General features: G+C 41.7%; 1 protein-coding gene and 1 long non-coding RNA gene across 2 annotated transcripts in view; one reads left to right on the top strand and one right to left on the bottom strand.

Moving 5' to 3' along the window:
* The window catches only part of ADGRL4 (adhesion G protein-coupled receptor L4), a 262,937-nt gene that overhangs the window by 161,549 nt on the left and 82,555 nt on the right, over nt 1-18,833 (top strand).
* Nucleotides 1,557-6,731, bottom strand: LOC109286775. Its single transcript, XR_002094675.1, has 3 exons — nt 6,636-6,731; nt 6,280-6,325; nt 1,557-1,715 (listed from the first exon to the last, which is right to left on the bottom strand). It is a non-coding gene; the product is annotated as an uncharacterized LOC109286775 (long non-coding RNA).

Below are 18,833 nucleotides of genomic sequence, written 5' to 3'. Positions count from 1 at the left end.
CACTGGTAGGCTTCCAAATTCCTTTAAAATTGTAAATATATAAATAAAACATTGTGTTCAATTGATACTAATATATATAGTGGTGTTTCATATTAATCATGGATTTTGGGGGGGTTATCATCAGAGAATCTGTGATATTTTTTTTTATTACACAAAACCAGGATCCCTGCTCATTAGACCCCACTGCACCTTACTGCTAGTGCAGGGTGGAGCCCAACCCAGGTTTTCTCTGAACTAGCAAGAAGCAAGATGCTGCAGCTGGGAACCCCTCCTTCATATATGCTGATGATTTATGCATCACATCACAAGAGAAGGAATTTGCCGTTGTTGAGAACAGACTAACAACCTCTCGGATTACCACAATAAGAATCAGCTTCACGCCAACCCAGCCAAGATGCAGGTCTCAGCTTTTCACCTCACCATAGAGAGGCCAAGTGGAAATTAAGCAGAACCTGAGATGGAATCCCACTGACTAATCACCCGAACCCTGTGTAATTGGAGGTTACATTGTACCAAACGCTTACCTTCAAAGTACATGTAGATAAGACGACAGTGCCCACAACGGCATACTTCGAAAGCTGATCACCTCAAAGTGGGGAGCAAACCCCACTACGTTATGATCCATTGCTATTGCCTTGTATTACCCCACTGCAGAGTGTTCATGTCCAGTATGGGAACAATCAGTTCATTCCAAGAAACTAGACCTAATTCTAAACGACAGCCATCATGAAATAATGGATGTATAAAGCCAATACTAAAGGATAGCATGTACGTACTAGCTGGCATTATACCACCTAATATCAGAAGAAAGGTAGTAAGCCAAAAAGAAAGATCAAGGCAGATGGAAAGCCCCAGGCATCCACTATACGGTCACCCAGAAATAATGAAATTGATTAAACCTCAAAGGAGTTTTGTGGCCAGTGTTGTAGACGCAATGGCTGACAGGGAAAGACTGATATTATAGAAGGAAAGATTATGCATGATCAAGTGCTCTGAAATGGACCTGGAACCCCAGAAGGACCTTTCCAGATGGACTGATCTAGACTGGCCAACATGGCGATGCCTGAAATCACCTGTACACAAAGTAGTTCTGCTAGGAATTGGCCGGTGTCATAGCAGAACCATTGGCACAGCTGCTTGAGTGCTCATGGCACTCAGGTCACGTCCCAGAGGACTGTAAAAGGGCCAATGTAGTCCCTATTTTCAAGAAGGGGAGGAAGGAGGATCCAAGTAATTATAGGCCAGGCAGTCTCACCATTATTACATGGCTTCACTTCTTGTGGACCTTTGACCATTTTTTGTCTCTTCCATATCCTGTTCAAACTCACTTTTATGGGTCTGCAGTCTTTGCGTTGGTACAGTGGTTCACCCACCCAAAATAATTTACAGGGTTGCTTCCTCATCCAGCTGTCACACAAGCTAAGGTGTCACATGGAAGTGTCACACAATGACAGCTTTAAACAGTGTTTTACTGTTTACTACCTACGTGCTTGTCCCACTTCAAAAGGGGCTAGTAGCCTGTGTGGAGATGATAATAAAATCAGTAGCTAGTAGCCCCTTTTAAAGAAACATTTTTTTCCCTCGATGCCATCTCTTCTCACTTTTCTCCAGCTCTCCTGTTTGTACCTCTTGTGCCAGTCTTTGTTCTCTGTCTTTAAGCCATGTTCATGAAAGAGATATAATGGGTTTCATTTTGTGTATCATGAAGGATTTTCCTGTGAAAACAATGCTATATTGAAATTAGGTGATGGCTGACTTGAAAGAATTGTGAGGACGCTCTGTCCATACTACAAGAATCTCAGTCCAGTTCCTGGAAGAAAATAACATTAGCTCACACAGGAGATTCCTGTTTTTTGCAGTGCTGCTTGCCATATGCTTGAGAGAGTAACAGAAAGTCACACTTCCTATATTGGAAAGCAAGCATTCAGAAAAGCAGATGTTGTCACTTCCACTCACTGGAATCTGGCTGCCAAATCAGTTAATATCTTCTGCCTATTCAGGCTAGTCACTTAGGAAGCTGCTGATAATATAACTTTGAGGTTTATGCTCCCACTTATCTGGTTCTTGAATCACTTTGACAATAATGCTGAGCAAATTTTAAACCTCATACACTTCAGAGATTTTTAACTTCTATCATCCTCCAGAATCAGTGGAATATTAGAGAGAGAGTGGGCATGTCTCTACATGTTCATTGATGCACTGCAGCTATGGCACATTAAATTTAGTACCTGTAATAACAGGTACTAACTTAATTTGCTGTAATTGGCACTACTGTGCAGTAGTGCCAGCGTGCCCTTTTTTGTGACACAAATACACAGTAGACATTCTATTGCATGTCACCACATTAGCATGGTTTTTGCCTGCCGCGCTGATGAGCAGGAGAATTAGTCTATTGTGCATTTAGTGTCTTGTGTAGACATGCACAGTATATGAGAATCATAGAAAAGTAGGACTGGAATGAACTCGGGAGTCCCATGCCCCACTGAAGGCAGGATCCTCCCTGTGTACGTGTTTGTCTAACTTGTTGTTAAAAGCTCTGGGAACACCCCACGCATATACCTGGCATAATGCCTGAAGCATCAAAAACACCCTTTAACTATCCACAGATAAAGCAGGGGGACAAGGGCACTGTTTGTGTCCTGCCGCTGCAAGGACAGGAGGTAGTTTGTTAAAATGTTGATAAAAATGTATGATCCAAGAATTTGGGAACAGATTTGAAATCATAATTCCAGAGTTTAAATGGTGGAGGCTAAACTATTGCCTATCAGTTCTGAAATATCAGGTTCTGCAAAAGATATTTTAAAACCTAAAGTAGTATCAGAAATGTTCTAGAATCTATCACTATCTTAATGTTTAAGATATATAGATATATATATATTAATATCGCATTACTTTATAGTTAGTAAGGCAGTATGAGGCAGCCATGGTAAACATAAAAACACTTTACCATGTTAATTAGCTATTCTATCTTACTACTTTGAGGTAGGTAAACATTAATGTATCTACTGTACAGATGAATACATTTAAGCGCACGGAAGTTTTCATTCCCAGGTGTCTAAATGTAAGCACTACATCTATATTTGCACTTCAGTGGGAGCAGCAGGTTCTCAGCAGCTCTTAAAAATCAGCCTCCTGGTATTTAAGCAGCCAAATACAGCCTATTCCTTTCATTTCTGTAGCAAAATCATTTTTTTCAATCATTGAATGAAATATATAAATAATCTTCGGAGCAGAAACTGGGACCAGGCCCCCAGGCAAGTGTTGTCTACAAGGCTGGAGAGTTAGGCTTACTTTCTTTCTCACCCCTTCTGGCTAAAAGGAACTTAAATACTTTTCTGCGAACTGAATTAGTTTTAACAGAAGGGATTAAGTGTACACCAGCTCTAGAATAGCCAGTAGGCTGGTAGTTAGGGCAGTCTCCTGCCCTGTGTGAGATACAAATTTTTTATATCCATCATGCAGATGAGGAAATTGAACCACACTTTCCCACATCATGGGCAAGTGTGCTAATCACCAGGTTACTCTGTAAATGTTGAGGAACCACTATAGCCTTTTCCTTTTTCTGTGCTTTTTTAAATAAAAGTGTCTGCTATTGTGTTATATGTATGGCCTGATCCTGTAGCTGTGTAGTAGGCATGAAGCGTGCTGACAGAATTGAGCTCCATTAAGAAACATGTAGAGTCAGATTTTATTCCATCTATTTGGTATCTAAGGGGACTGGCATCTTGGCACTTATCTGCAATTCCATTCTACCCTTTTCAGGTCTCTGCAAAATCTATTAATTGTATCTACTTCTGTAACATACCACCATCTCACCCTTCAGATTGAGTCACAAATAACAGTGAGGAAGATGACTCACCCACTTTTTGCATTAACAGTTTTTCAGGGAATCAAGGCATGTCCCATAGGATTGTGCTTATGTACCTATCTCCACTTACACACCTAATACGTGGAATAGCATCTAGTTCCTAGTTCACAGATCCTGCTGGAGCTTAGTGCTAGACAGGGATGAAACTGCTCATCATTAACAAGACTGATGGGATTCTAGGCATGTGCAGAAGCAGAACTTTATGCATCTAGAAAATCACAGTGAAAATTTTGTCATGAATTATGAGGCTTGTTTCTTAGGACTTAGGCATGAGTTATGAAGCATGTTCCTTAGGGCTTAGGTAATTACCACACTCCAGCAGACTCCAGTGTCATGTGTATCAGTGTCCCCACACTGAAAAATGGGGGCAGGGACTCTTTAGTTAAAGTGCCCCACCACTATTTTTCAGCATGAGGATACTGATACACAGGATGCTCCAGGCACTTTAATTAAAGCACCCCCCTCTCCCTCCTGGGCACATGTATAAACATCCCTAAATTCTAAACTCTGCAAAAGTCTGACTTGTACCTAAATCCTTTTGTGGATTTGTCTAAATCAGTAATGCCTAGTGGCCAAGAAGAAAATTCTGTGCCTGATACACGTGCATTAACACGGTTTAGTTAATATGCATGAAATCTTGTGAAGTACTAGGAAAATGTGCATTAGCCTGTCTTAATGGGTATTAACAGAAGAGCAACATTTTTAAGTAATGCTTAATGCACACTGGCCTGTTTTAATGAGCGTTATCTAACTAGCACGGGTTTTTTTAGTGACACTGTAATGCTAATTAGAATAGGCTAATGCACATCAAAGCATATGTGTAGAGGCACCCACTACTGAGTCCCAAACTAGTACCCTACCACTGGATCGTCTTGCCTCTATTTATTAAGACTCTTTATATATTGTACTTCAGTAAAAAGTGTGGAACTGTGGTAACTTGTAAAAAATGGAGCATGCGGCCTTTAAGGTACTTAGTGTGCATGTTAAAAAGTAACTACTGTACTGTTTCTGTCATTTTAAAAATATTCATAGGAGTTAACTGTTGCGTCAGGAAATGCTATTATCTTTTTTGTTCCTTCTTATTTGTTGGGTGGTGGTTGAGTTGTTTTTCTGTAGTGGTATAAGGCTTCTTTCAATGGCATTTCTTTAGGCAGTCATGTACAATGTATTAAATATTTTTAACACAGGACTGACAGCTAAGCCCCCAGTTAATTCAAATATTTTCTATGTTAATATGCAGAAAAACAATGGATCTAATCCCCAGCTGATATAAATTGGCATAAAATCTTGCTGCTCATTGGAGCTATGCTTTTTAATGCCACATGGGAATTCAACCCACAGTCTAATCACTGCAAAGATTTTGGGAGGGGAAAAGATTCTTACCAAATACATTGAAATATATAATTTTGCATGTCAAAGATAAAACACAGAAACCAATATGTCATCAAACTATCTCATTCTCATCCAAGTTTGTGACTGAATTGACAAGAGATCAGCCATTGGCAAGAGAACAAATGAAACATACTGAAGAGCCAATTTGCCTGTTTGGAGGAAGGCAGATGTGTCAGTTTTACATCTGTTGATGCAAAGAGATGGTTGTTGGGCTCCCATCCTTCACCTTTTTAAGCATACTACGTTGACTGAAGATTTAATTATTAGTTAATTGAATAATCCTCTATTAAGTGGCAGTGTGTATAAATACTATGCATTCTGTTCATCCAAGGTTCTTTTTATCTCTGTGTTTTGGTTCTCTTTGCTACATTTCATTGTGGCAGTTTATGATTTTACATTGTATTCTCCATTCCTGACATACAACTGTTCCCAATTCCAGTTGAATTCTTTGTTGTACCATTACGTGCCAGATGCCAATTCAGTACCTCTTTCTGCCACCCTACTAGTAAATGTGGATGGGAAAGAAAGAGAAATAGGTTTGTTGCTGGCAGCCTGCTTCCAGCCAGGTGCATGCATCTCTGCAATCCAGAGCAAAAAGAAACAACAAGGAAAATCTTTTCCATCTTTTCAAATAAAGTTAGACAGGTGGTAACCTCAGATAGTTAAGTTCTCTGTGGCACACAGAAAAATATGAGCTAGGTATGTCAGATGTTAGTCAGACTGACCTAGAAGTCAGAATGTTGCAGTGGTTGAAGGAATACTTAGAAATAATAAAATTAATAAGTCTCTGACCATGGCTTTCCCAGATACCAGTTACTGAGGCTTACTATACATCAGCTTGCTTTAAGAAAGAATTTTTAAAAATAGTTTACTAGAATAATTCTGTAATTCTGTATTTTTATTGCTTTGAAAGAATTCTACTGTATGGGAAATTCAAAGTATACATATGTACATGTGTGTGAGAGAGAGAAATAAAAAACAAAATAATATTCAGAACAGCAAAAAGGGAGTGACAGTACCTTGGTTAACAGGAGTGGTATTGCCAACATACATTCCCAAGTTAAGCTGTAAAGAAAAAAAAACCCCAAAATTAGATATTAATAATGTGCATAGATTTCTCTTTACTTGTTAGGATTGCTTCTATTTGCCTTTTTATTTGTGAGACTTTTCTTAGACATGGAGACTAGATGGTTATTTTTTAAGAAACTGTCATGCAGTCAGCTCATTCCAGGAGTTTGAACTTTAGGAAAAAACAAATATTGTGAAACTCTTCATATTATGTCATTTAATATTTCTAAAGCATTTATTATAGTAATCTCTAGGTACCTATTGATAGTTAAAAATTGCAGAGAATTCTCAAAGCACCATCCACTACCTTTCTTTTTGTTGTTAGAATTGCTTCATATCCAGTGCTGTCTGAAGTGGTATATGCTTAGAGAAGTTTCAGCGATGAACTCTTCCTTTTCCCAACAGATTAACAGTCTACTCCAAGGTTGTGCATGATTCAATACCAATAAATCTACTAAAATTAATAAAAACCAAGGAGACACAAATTAGTGGTGGACAAACCTTGGCTGTGCCTGTGCAAGTCCAAGGAAACTGGGACAGTGACACGGGTCTTGAAAAGGAGTTCAGAAAGTGGAGATGTCTATAAAGTCTCAGGAGCTTCAACAGAATGCCCCATGCTCAGTTGAATTCAGAGGGTCCACAGGTTTGAGGTTCTACTTTCAGCTTCTTTTGTGAATAGGGCTCAAGTTATTCAAACCTAGGCACAAAAGTTATACTTATCATGCGTTCAGCATGCACAAAGTGTTTTACAGCCATAACAGAATAAACATTCACAGCACATAAATTGTTTTTAAAATGGTGGATCTGACGGTAAGGTAACTCTGGATGGATGTGGTATCAGATTAAAGTACTTTAGATTTGAATGCTTTATCAAACATCAGTACCACATCCCACCCCAAGTCAGAGAATCATAGAATCAATGAGTGGGAAGGGACCTAGACAGATTATCTAGTCTGAACCCCTGCCATGGGCAGGAAGGAGCACTGGGGGGTGGCAGGGGTCATAAGACCCCAGCCAGGTGCCTTAAGTCAAGGTAGGATGCATTCCCCCAGCATTCCAGGGACCCCTTGCTGGGCAGCTTGCTAGCCCTAGCCAGTACTTGTCTCTTCCAGGTAAACACTAGCTCAGGCCCACCCCCATGTTGTCACAGAGAGGAGACAGAAAAGCCTCTGTTTCCTCTGCACAACCAGGCAGGGGGTGGGGGAACAGAGCCCCAGTGCCATGCAGGTAATCCCAGATTGCTGGGTTGAGTGTTGGGCTGGGTTTGTATAGCAGAGGGGCTCTCACGCCTAGTTTCTGGCATGGCCAAAAGCTAAGCTACACAGTCTCATGCTACAGAGGCTGGCTTCAGCTGTTCAGAAGCTGAGGCAGAGGGAGAAAGCCCCTCTGCCATACAGACCCAACCCAGGACCCCCAAGACCTGACCTAGCAGTCTATGGGATGTGTAGCACAGGGGTTCCATCCCTTCCTGTCCTTCCCCCAGAGCCACTGCTGACAGTTGCCAGCTAGCAGGGGGCAGAGCTTGGGAAAGGGGTCACTCTGGCAGCCTCCTGAGAGGTGTACAGGAATGCACCTTGCCTGCTGGCCTTGGCCATTGGAGGCAGGCTTCAATCCCCTGCCAGCAAACAGCAAATATCTTCTCAGTTCACTCTCACTCTAATTTATAACACTTTAAATCAGAAGTAGGCAAAATATAGCCTGTGGGCTGGATTCAGCTCACCAACCTATTCTATCTGGCCTGCAGGACCCCTAAAAAATACAGAAAATTAATATTTATCTGCTCCTGGCCTCCTGTCAAAGATGACAGAAGGCAGGGGCAGTAGGACCCAGGGGAAGCTGGCAGAACTCAGCAGCCCAGAAGCAAGGCCCACCCAGCCCCCTCCCAGGGGTTATATGCTGCATTCTGTTTGGGTTTAAATCAGAACGTCCTGTTGTGTTTGCAGTAGGAAGCTAGAGAGCAGAGAAAGTCACCTCTCTGCTGGGAAGGCTTTTTGAATGAACAGGATACTTTGACTCTAGGGTCTTTGGGAATAGTTAGTCTTCTGTGGGGGTCGAACACCTGTCAAGGGGTGGGGCTACCCATGTGGTCCTTGACAGCTTGCCAAAACATGGTAAGTGGTTCTCCATCTGAAATAATTGCCCGCCCCTGCTTTAAATAAAGCACAATTGTAAGAGTGCTTCCACCAGGGGCTTTTTGAACATCTGTATTTAGCCTAAAAGGCCACACGCCTTTGCCTCTTTCTTTCAGCTAAAGAGTTGTTTGTGGAAAACCTTTTGAAGGAAATCTAGAATATTTCATTTCTATTATAAATACCATCGATTGTTTTACAAAAATAGTAGTGTAAATAAGGAGGGAGAGGTTTGAGCACCAGCCTCAGATGCTGCCCAAAGGGGGAGCACAGAAATAACAGCCATTGTGCTGCTGACCAAGCTGCCACGACCAGCCAGGGTGCATAACTGCCCGGTAGTACCTAAAAGCTCCAAGGTGAGATCACGGTCCCATTGTGCTAAATTCTGAATATAAAGACAGCACTCGTGCTAAGGAGCTCATACTTGACACAGACAAAGTAGAAGAAAGGAATTTTGCAGAAAGGGAACCAAGGCACTGACTGATTTGTTCAATGTCACACTAAAAGTCTGCGGCAGTATCAGCAGAAAACGCTGAAATCAGAAAATGCTCAAAATCTTGATCCCATGCTCAAGTCCTTTTTCTTCTCTTCCACCCCAGTCAGCCTCTGTGTTTGGGTGTTATGGGTGGAGCACTTATTGTTTCCAGTATAATCTGCTGAATGGCAAGTAGGCCAGAGAAGTTGAGTAGTTTTCTCTGGCTCCAGAGCTTGGAATTTGATCCCTACTGCTGGACTATGAGCTGTAAAAGGCTACCTAATCATTCAGGCTGGCAAATCAAAGACAGCTAGACAAAATGTTAGCCATATCTCTCCCTTGTTCTCCACTGGCTACAGAAACTGTCATGTCTTAATCAGGTTAGCCCCAGGGGCTGTTAGGCTTGGGAGGACCTTTGACAGCTTTGATTATACTGAGCTCCATTCCAAACTATCTAGTTGATTTACACAAGCATATCGCACTCCCTAGGCTACCCCAGTCGCCATTCAAAAGCCAACATTTGGCAGCATTCATCTCACACTGCTCTCGGAAACACTACAGCTCTCCTCTGTATCTGTGGTAACTGTTCGCTAGCTGATGGCAAATGCTGAATTTTTAAGTCCTACATCACTTCACATAATTATTGCCAAAGTGATCATGTACTGAGATAAGCCTGGATGTCGAGAAGTAGACTTATCCACCTTCAGAGTTCAGATAACAGGCTTGCTGTTTTGGAATTCAAAAGTAGTCCACTGTGTCAGGAAGGATTTCAATAGAAAATTAAATGGGTTTGCATATTGCTCTGCATGACAGATTTTTATGTTAGCCTTCAAGGTCTTCATGATCTAACCAAGCATGTAGAAGCCAGGTATATATTTCTGAGTGCTGTAATATTTGCTTTTATTGTGAAGAACCCTGAAATCTAAGCAATGAAATATAAGTTACCCAAAATTATCATTTTAATGTATTCACTTTTGATGAGTTTATAATATGGTATGGGCTATTTTTTTATGTTTTTTGTTAACAGTTTTTTGGGTATGTTTCTCAATTAGCTTTCCACTCAGAAGGAATTTAGTCTCTGGCTATCTTTTTCCCTGAGGAAAAGGAATGTAGACAAGAAAGATGACTCTGCAATTATCTCTTGACTGGAAGTAACTGCAGCAGAAACTGTGTTCATTTTTTTTCTTTCTCTTTCTGATAAAATGCAATTAGTACTCCGCTTACCTCTTTTTGCGAGATGTTTCCAGACAACATTATTGTTAAGCAACATATGCTGCCACTGCAGCCATCCTTTAAATATGCAGTTGAGACAGTCAGCTCTGTTCCAGTGACAGAAAACATCAAAGCAACAAAACAGTATTTTATCTGATGAGGGTAACAATATCTCAGCTAATAAAATGGCTCTCATCCCTACCCACAGCATAGATAAGGAAGCTAAGGACCTTTGGATACCCTTTGTTGGTGTGCCAAGTTGCAATTATCCTATGACAGGGCCCTTCGGGATTTTGACTGATGAAACATTTTGGAAGAAAGGGCTTAAATAAGGGAATTTCATTGGATTTTGAAATGACACCACAAACACCACAGTTGGCAAAAACAAAAACATTTTAAGTTTAACTAGGAAAATGTGGCCTCATTTAATCTGCCTGCAATGGCCTTGACTCATTCACTTCTTTGCATAGTATCTAGAATGTAAACAACTTGACTTCTAAGGTACTGTACTGACCTTTTTTGGCACTTAGATCAAGTAGTGTCTGCAACAAAGATGAGGAACTTTCAGGACTTCAGTGACTTGCCAAACTAGGTTATATTTAAACATAAAATAACACAGGAATGCAGCCGTTAGCTAAAACAGGCATAAATGAGGCACTGAAGAAATACGCAGCTCCTCAAGAGAAAAATGGGCTAAGTACAGACATTCAAAAAGCCCAAGGCATATCCAATCTAGGTGGATTTCTCTAAGATGCATAGATTAGATCCTGAGCAAACAGACCTTGCATGCACTTTTTGTTTGGAGGAGATGGGCATTTGCTTGCAGTGGCCAAGGTCAGAAGATGGGGGCACTCCCACATGCATCCCAGCCTGCCAGATATTGCTGAGGGCAGCCAAGCCTAGCCAAGTACAGGCCTCCCCTGATTAACTGTCCAGCAAACACCCGCAACTACCTGCTGTCAGCCACAGAGAGCGGGGAGCCAGCACAGAATCTGTCCCCAGCTGTGCTGCGGCAGGAGAAGGGGACCAGGGAAAGCAGAGGCCCCTGTGGCTGGAGCTTTTCCCCCACTATTGTCCCTGTCTGGCTGGGCTGGCCAGCCAGCCAGGCTGTACAGCTACCCCTCCCCTCCTCGCCAAGTTGCTGCCCTGAATGGCGAGGCGGTGGGGGAGATGGGACAGAGGTCCCTGCCATGGCCTCAGCCCCCACCTGAGCTGGGGTCTGCCCAGCTAGGGTCTGCCCGCACAGTGGGGGCTTTTCCTCCAATGCTGTACCTGCCTGGCTGTGCAGCCCAGCTGGCTGGTGAGCCCATTCATGCAGGCACAGTAGTGAAGGAAAAGCCCATGCTGCAGTGCCCCACCAGCTGGGCACACCCCAGCTCAGGGGGCCAGAGATAGGGCCATGGCAGGTTACTCTTTTCTTCCACTGCTGCTCAGATGCAGTGACTCATGGGGAGGGAGGAGGTGGTGGGGTGGTGTTTAGCCGGGCAGGGACAGCGTTAAGGGAAAACCCCATGCTGTGTGGCCCCTCCCCAGCTGAGCAGACCCCAGCTCAAGAGAGGGGCTGAGAGCCCACCTGGCTGATGGGCATAAGTAGGACACAGGGCTGCGAACCACAGGCTTTGCCGCCTCCACCCTGTGACAGCCCAGGGGTGGGGTCAGCCCAGTTTATCCAGAGCAGAGGAGTGCCAGCAGAGGGTAGCCCACCTGCCCTGTGGGGAGCAGCGGGGGGGGGCTGCAAAGCATCCTGGGATTCCAGGGAACTGCAACCTAATTTGAATTGGGAGGTAATCTGGGACAGAACTTCTATAGACTGGGCTAATTTAAACTGATTAGATCTGATACTATATCCATCCAGGTCTATTTTAAACCAGGTTCTGCAATTTTTAAACCAGTCTGCCTGCACAAAACTTATATTCTATTACAGTTTTAGACTGGTTTCCCATCACTTATACCAGTCTATGTGTAATTTCTGTACCTAGCCATGATTACCTTGCAGTTTGAAGATGACCTAAAGGTGGCTAACTTTGACCTATTTTTTCTTCTTTACTGAGTCTTACCATAGGAAATAATGGTGAGATTTTTTGGTTGCACATCTTGGAACTGGCAGCGCCCCCTCCCCTCCCCTTGGTCTCCAGGTGCTAGAGTAACTTTAAATCTGGGAAACTCTGGGGATTGGAGAGTCTCTGGGCATAATTTGGGAAATATGTACACATACAGCGCTGGGCAGATACCCACACTAACTCTGAAGTAGCTGCAAAATCACAAGTATAGCTGTGTCTGTACACTCCTCTGTTTGCGTTAATTAGGGCTAATTAGTATGAGTGAAACATCCTTCTGATGCAGATGTATTGAATCTAGGACTCATGCTAGTATGGCATTACACTACGCTTTATAGACCTACTTTGGGTAGCGGAAGACAGTCTCTGGAGCAGGATTTTTATCTTAGGATTGTGCAGACATACACATCCATTATTCCACTTCAACTGTCCCTGAAGTAAGTTCTCCCCACAAAAAAAAAACAATACTTTTTTTCTGGGGTATTATTTTGTACATCTTTATGGGTATTGCAGTTCATCCATATCATGTAATCCCAGTCATAGACAGATTATTTTCCATTTCTTTGTTACTTTTATTATAAAAAGGAATGGATCAGATACTGTACTGCAGTCAGAGTTGTTCTTATGACTGGGACTAGAAGTGATTAAATTGGTATTATTCCACTTTTAACCCCCACCACCACGTTCATGTCCCATTCCTCCTCTGCTCTTCTGGCCAGAGTTCAGATTGCTTCCCAATATAAAGCAGAGCAGGCAGAACTCGCATAAGTCATTACAAGTAATTTGTTGGGCTGGGAAGCATGCAAACACACAAGCTCCTATGGCAAGTCTTATGGGTTCAAGGTGTAAAAATGCAAGATTTAGCCCATTATTGTGAGACTTAAAATCTTGAACATTTGAAATAAAAGTTCCCTTTATTCATATATTCATTCTGAATCTGTGCCTAGTGGGAAGTTCGTTCTTTTAGAATAGTTACATTAGTAACAATATGAAGATCATGAATAATCTGAATGGGGGAAAGAACTGTAATTAGATAACTGGTATCTTTTAAGTATTTCTCTTGAGATTATTTCTGGGGATATACCAAATTTCCTGCGCCGTGGCCTCTGAGTATGAAACTAAGGATAGCCTACTGAAACAGATGTATTGGCACAGCACAACAAAGGAAGAGGAGGACAAAAGTCAACAATACTGTTAATGAAAAAAACCATTAATCCATGTAGCAAATGTTTCCCTGAATTAAAAAAAGAAATAACACTACCAATGTAAATGTTGGTTACATTAAGTAATCCATCATCAGGGTTTTAAAACTAGATGCGCATAAGCATTTATTTATACTTTGAATAAATGGCCTTATTTAAGATGCCTGAACATGAATTTTGAGCAGCCTTTTTTTTTAAATCTTGGCCCATGTATATAAAGTGGGGGGAAGGTTGTTGTTTTGGGGTTTTTTTTAAATCTGTGAATAAGAGAATGTCTAAAGTTTCCTTACAAGACTTTATAGTCCAAACTAGTTGAACACTAATCAATAATACTAGCATTCAACACTTAAATTGCCCCTTTCATTTTGAATGATCCCCAAGCCCTTTTGTTTGTGGCAGTCTGCACTTTTATTGACTTCCTCCTGGGCTCATCTAAACAAGACACTATGTTGCCGCAGCAATGCACTACGGTGCCATAGCGTCTGTTGGCAAAAACCATGATGCCGCCGCTGTGTCGCTGTAGCAATGCACTCCCTCGATATAGCGCATTGCTATGGCGATGTACCAGCCCAAAATAACCATGTGTGGCCAGCACAGCACAGTATGGGCTGTTACTGTGCTGTCTTTTAGTACTTCCAAAAGGAAATACTAAGTGTTGGTGCAGTAGCAAAGGTGATGTATGGCCATGTGTAGATGTGCCCCATTATTTAAATTCTTGCTGCCTCCTTCCCTTCTACCTCCTTTCTGCCTGTTGTTTTTACTACTTTTTAAATTTAGCCCATTGTCTCTTAATTGTCAGGCATACACTGTCATTCAAATTGTTTATCTACACCTGTCCTTACACCATAAACAAAATCAGAAATATATGTAAAATCATTTTATGTTGCCAGGTGTATGGTAATGGGCAAACTCAGAAGTGCTTCACATTTAGTTTTGCCAGAACTTGGATTTGGGGCTCAGAAGATTCCCAGCTGTGAAATCCAGAGACAACTAGTAGGCAACCATTGAGCCTCTGGATCATGGTGTACATGAGAGATCTAGTCAGATGCCTGATTAATCAGTTTGTTGCTGACAAGCCCAATTTGAGAGCAACATAGCTTGTTACAAGTTTCTCAGTTATCTGTCTCGGGGGTCTAAAGGGGGGAGGAGGTCTAGGGCAGCCTCTACTCCTCCATACTCTTGCCTTGGCATACATACTGAAGGTCTTGATGTGATCTATACTGGCCAGAGATGAGTACTGAAAGCAGAAAACAGTTCAGTGAAAAAATCAGCTTTGGGTAAGGACCAGAGGTTTGTCTATATTGAGTCCCCAGCACTCCTGAGAAAGGTGGCTCCTGATCCTGCCCTGCCCATCTGTTCCTGCTCACATACAGCAAACCTAGAAGCATATAGGGCATTTTTACACGTGGGGGGCTTTAATTAGAATGGCTCCAAGAGCTGCTTTCGTTAAAGCTCCCAGAGCATCTCAACATATCAGTGTCCCCGCACTTCAAAATGGTGGCCTGGGTGCTTTATCTAAAGTTTGTTGAATGAGCTTTAGTTAAAACACTCCTGCCACCATTGTGATGCACAGGGACACTGATACCTAAGATGCAGAGGCTGGCTGGAGTGCAGTAATTACCACACTCCAACAGACTTGATTAATCAACTCTGCTCTGACACACTGTAATTAAAGCACATCAGAGCAGCCTCCTGGCTCGTGTATAGGTGCCCCTAGTGCTGAAGCTACTCCAAGGGTGTTCCCTGCCCTCAAATACACTAGAGACAGAAGTGACAAGAATAGCCAGAGCAGTTTCACTGCCACATTTCTGGATTTTTATATCCATGCAGCACCACAGTAACCTACTTAGCTGTCATCCAGTGCTAATTAACCTGCCTAGGGTGCTGTGCAGACACAGCTACACTGCTTCTGGGTTAGGAGATCGTCCACAAGGAGTACCGCAACCTGCTGAGCAGTGCCACTGTTAGTCATAGTAAGCACACAGCCAAGGGGACAAGTCACAGGGGACAGAGGCATAGGCAAGAGTGCTGTTTCTCGGGATGAGGCAGAGGTGTCTGACCTGAGCTTCTAGCCTGAGAGCACTTGCTTCCTGTCATTTGTTTCTATCTCTGTGTCAGAGAAAAAGATAAATATACCTATTGTAACAAAACACACCACACTAGGAAAGTACCTGGTTTCATGTTGCTAATTTTTTCTCCAAGTAACCTTCAAATTCCCCCAAATCTGCAGCCACTTCAATGCTGTTGACTTCAATGGATTTAGTTTTAATTTATACCAGAATAAGGGAAAGAATATTGAAGCCCTATCATTTTGAGGATGACCACTATTATCAGAAATGTAATATGACTACTGTCAATAACACACCCTCCTTGCATAAAAATGATTTTCACCAAGGAATTGAATATTTACAGCATTTACAGTAGCTAGAAATACTTACAGTAGTTATTGTTGTTGGAGTCATTAGTCTAGTTGAAGTTAAGCTGGCATGTTTTCCCTCTGGGCAGAATTCCTCAGTCTGATTGTCTCCTCATAGGTCTCAGCTTGCCAGACCATACTTGATATCTTCAGGTTTGGAGACTGGAGCTTTTCCAAAAATTAATGGCTTTTCTCGGTTATAGATTGAAATGGTTTTCTTTTGTGAATTAGCCTATTATTGAATAGCAAAGCTATTGAATTCCAGAGCATTTAGGCTGAATGGCTGAGAAACACAGATAATAGAAAAGACGCTCTGTTTGCCACCAAGTCACGTAGGTGCTTGGGAATCATTTCTTAGAGGTTTAGTTACATGGAAACTTTATAGTCCATATGTAGTTTGAAGAGAAAAATGAAACAGAGGCAAAGAAAGGCAAAAAAATGTTAGCGCTCTGATCAAAACAGGAGGTCGTTTTTTACTGGTGCTATTTTTCCTTTAGGATAAACGCTCTGTACCTCTTATGGGGAAAGGACAAGTATATAATTATAATGGCAAAAAGGCAAGGGGACTAACTACTAAATAGTACCTCAACTAAATCTAGCATATCTGTTTCATCTGTCCACCTCTAAGCAGCAATAAATGAAGGTAACTTAGCTTCCTGCTTTTATAGGAATGTTACTGTTTCGTTACTCCAACCCATAGATTTACACATCTTAAGGCTAGAATGGACCATTACATCACCTGATTTTTACCTTCTGCATATACAGATTATGTAATTTCATCCAGTGTTTCCTGTACTCAGCTCTATGACTTATGTTTAAAAACAGCACACTATCTTCAGTATCTATATGTCTGATACCCAAATTAGACCTCTCTTTCCCCCTGCAGGAGTATAGTAGTAGAGATGAGCAAATACAGCTGCTTACAGAAAAATCAGTGTGTAAAGTTAGCAAGCCAATCTTGTAATATGAATCCCAACAAGGAGGGCATTCTCATTGCATAAAACCAACAACAGGGGCTCTTAGACTTTTCTTCTGCTATCATTCAATGGCACAGTCATTATTATTATTATTACAAGAAATACTTACTGGAGGCTTGGAGGTCTGGGCATAGTGACCCCAATGATACTACCAAGCTTGAGCTGCTTGCCTTGCACTTTGTTTGGAGCCCAAACTCTGGCCTCATGTATGTATAAAAATATTAATATTTAACAGTTGTAGATGAAACAATGAGGATAGAAGATTTAAAGATTCTACTTTAAACATGCAAAAGAAGGAAATTTAGACCTAGACTATTGCTCTGTCCTGCATTTGCACTACTGGGCCCATGTATTTAAGATCCCACAATTCTGTATCTGTAAACTTGCCAAAATGGCTGATCTCTCTGTTACAATAGCTACAACAGGGTGGAGTAAGGGTTGAACTACAAATTTATCTCTGACTTTCCAGAATGGTACTATAAATTAGATTTATTTCTTAGCAGCAACATTTGTATTAAAAAATGCTGAAGAAAGGGTTAATTCAAGACAGTGCAATTAGAATCACAAGTTCTGGCCCATCTATTTTTATAATGTGGGCAGAGTATTCACATCATAGCAAACTGAAAATACAACAGAAAGTCCGTAAGAAATTACAATGGAGATGTTGTCTGGTTTTAGTTGAAAAACAAACAGTGCTCTATTTACAGAGCTGCAACAGAACATTTATTTGGACTGCATATTTAGTTCTGCAGGGGGCATTGTTATCAACCATAGAATCCTTCTCAGCAGGAAATACTGCTACACTGCTCACTTTCCTTTAAAAGAAAATATTCATTGATTGTATATATGATGCTTTACTTTTTGGTTAGAAGATACAATATTATGAAAACCAGTAAATTAGCATAAAATGATGTGAGAATGATTTTAATGGAATTAAACAGGGAAGTTTCCAAAACATTTCTATTGGTGTGCACAAAGACATTGATATATATGTTGTTGGTAGAAACCAAAACTTTGTATTTCAATTCAGCTGAGCATCACCTTGTTTTAATTCAGAAATCCAGGCAGTTGATGTTGCCAAAGGGCATGTGCTAAGCTGCGTCTCAAACTCAGAAAATAGTTCTGTTGGAGGCAAGGACTGGATGGGGTATGTGTTGGAAGCCGTTTGGAGAACTGATGTCAGTTGGAGCTTTTGCACTGACTTTACTGTCAAACTCCTTGCTCTCATCTAGATCATCCCATAGGCAAAGCGTAAGTGCTGCCAGCATGGGAACACAGCTCTGCATCACCGCCTCAGTGGCAGGGCACAACTTTCTACTACAACTGCTGCTGCCAGGCGCTGATTCCAGCTAAGCTGCAACCCCATGTCTGCACCCTGTTGGCAGCACAGATATCTGGAGGGGCACATACCCCCCCGTATCTCCCCAATCTGTCACCAATGAATCATTCAGCCATTTTGTCCTTTGGAACCACTGCTATCCCATGCAGTTAGTTTACAGTGAATCTGCTTGTTTCACTGACTAGTGCACTCATCGAAACCTGCCCACTTCGGTAATTTCCTCTGTGCTCTAACAGAAGCCTAGCTGAAGCCTAGCAGAAGAAGAGCTATAAATCCCTCCTTGGGCATCTCTGCCTTTAGCCCCAGCTTCCCTCAGCAAGTGGAAATAGGAAGTTTCTGCTGCCATTTGGATTTTTTTTGAAGATATGTAGGGTTTGGCTTTGCATGAATAAAAGATGGGTACGTATCATGCAATACTGTGTTGTTTTAGATCAAAGCTTTTCTGCTTGTTTGTAGTGTGTTATGAGTAGCTCATTAGATAAAGCCCAGGACTCCTCAGCTTAATTCAAGCTGTGTTCTCTCTCTCCTACCCATTTCTCACATTGCACGCTATTATGGCAGCGTTTGCACTTATAAGCCATTGAGTGATGATGCATTTCCTGGCTATATTGTTTGAATTCTGAATAAATATCTTTCTCCATTGTTTTGAAATTTGGGAGAGCATTGCCCAACATACAATAAGCTTTTTTTTTTTTTTT

This window comes from Gavialis gangeticus, unplaced genomic scaffold, assembly GCF_001723915.1.
Source record: "Gavialis gangeticus isolate Ggan-Ray unplaced genomic scaffold, GavGan_comp1, whole genome shotgun sequence".
Taxonomy (NCBI): domain Eukaryota; kingdom Metazoa; phylum Chordata; order Crocodylia; family Gavialidae; genus Gavialis; species Gavialis gangeticus.
This window is presented reverse-complemented; position numbering and strand designations above follow the sequence as displayed.